Source organism: Hyalella azteca, unplaced genomic scaffold (assembly GCF_000764305.2).
Source record: "Hyalella azteca isolate HAZT.00-mixed unplaced genomic scaffold, Hazt_2.0.2 contig7545, whole genome shotgun sequence".
NCBI classification, from domain to species: Eukaryota; Metazoa; Arthropoda; class Malacostraca; order Amphipoda; family Hyalellidae; genus Hyalella; species Hyalella azteca.
In genome coordinates, this window is record NW_025937668.1 from 48980 (window position 1) to 50867 (window position 1888).

Here is a 1888-nt window from a genome sequence, read left to right on the forward strand (position 1 = left end):
TACTTGTTGGTTACCCTTTGTTGGTGAGCGCCGTTAACATAATTAGGAGCAAGGGTAACGTCAATGTGCGTTTAGAAATCCCATAGAAACGATAGATAGGCCGTTGAAATAATACTAAGTGTTTTCACGAGTGTCCTTAATAATGGCGTCGGTGAAGCACGATTGGTCTTCTTATTCGACACTCCACTGACACGACCAGTTCAGTATTTCTTCTTCAATTCTGGTTTCCTTCAACAGCGCCGCAATTCTCGTTAAATTGTCAGTTTTTATGAATGAAGATATTTTTGCCTCACGCTTAACGTCATTTCATTATTATTCATTAAATAGCAGGCATTAATGCTGCTACCGCCAAGCTATTTCACAGGATTTTCATCACAATATTCCGAGCAAATTGTATCTTATCCTTGTATTAGCCCGCTAGTTGCCACCTATTGGCATACTCCGCGTTTATTCTGTTGAATGACTAATAGTTCTTCACGCTTCATGCCTCCTTATAACTTGTGCAGTTGTTCTTATGCAACTTCCGTTCATATTTTATCCTTACGGGCTCACCTCACACCAGACGATGTATTCCTGAACTTATTTTTAATGTGCAAACGACTGAGCAACGCCGGTGCTTCGCTCGCTGCAATTACGTGTGGGGCTTAACTGGTACGATGGTGTGTCCCGATGTGCATCACATTTCTGTATGTATCTTAGGAATCAAATAAAGATTTTAATACTACATGAGCTCTCTTTACTTCGTCCCTGAATATTCCTACAATTTCTCACGTATTCGATTATTATCGCGTCTTACTGATGTTTTCAGCTAATATATTTTATTGAAAAATCCAAGATTTGTCTGAAGTCAAATAAACCAAATTCCTTTTTTATAGAGTTCCTTCATGGACTTACTTATCGTATTATTGTGAGTATTCTAATGTGGACCATCATCTCTCACCTCGTGTCTACGTCTCGTTTCTATCGGTGCCATGAATAACCAGTCAAAAATTGAGAGTATGTATGAAGGTTCTTACACGGGGCGCCAGTTGCTCGACTGGCGCAAGGGAGGCTTGCTGCTCCTTTACTTCCCGTAGTCAGCAACTCTTATTCTGGTCTCATTAATATTCTTTCTTTTCTCTCATTTTTTAGGTCATACGGAACTCATGACCAATGGAGATGCGCGTTTCTTGAGGCAATGGCTGTCGCCCGTGGATTAGGTAGCCCATGGCGATGCGCCATGTCATATTAACTGCCCACGATCGCAGTGATATTACCTGCCATCGCCACTGACAAGAATAAATCTTAAATTGAACTAATATCAATTGCCTCGGTTCTGTCATCTATATAAGCTAGGAAGTCGATACCCCTCATGGAGGGACTTCTGACGCGTGTCTGTGCTCGTCAGAAGTTCTTTGGGATTTCGCGCTCCTAGGGGATTGTTCCTGAGCGCCCCACCGCTGAGCTCGCGGTGTCTGACTGCAGATCTCAGTTGTGGGGTTAAGTTATTATGTAGGTAGGATTCCTTACATTTCCCTTCTCTGTCTCTCTCTCGTGCGGGCAGCCGACGTCCCGTGTAAGCGACCTCTTGTTCGTGTGTCTTCGTTTCTGTTGCTTTTCACCTGTCCCTCCTTGTCACTTCGTCTATTTGAGATGCTAACGCTGCTTCTTTCGAGCCAGCTTCAGCGGCTGGACAATTGAGACCTTCCGCCCCTTGCGGGTGATGAACAATTTTTGACTTCACTTGAGAATCTTTCGATAACTGAGACTTTCCACCTCTTTGGTGATGTTCATTTTGACTGTCGGTGCGAGATAGCTAAATGGCTGAAGCGCTAGTTAACATTTGGCCACTAAACTAACTAACTAGGAAGTCGATATTTTAAAAATAGTTGTTTGATCCTAAGTGACA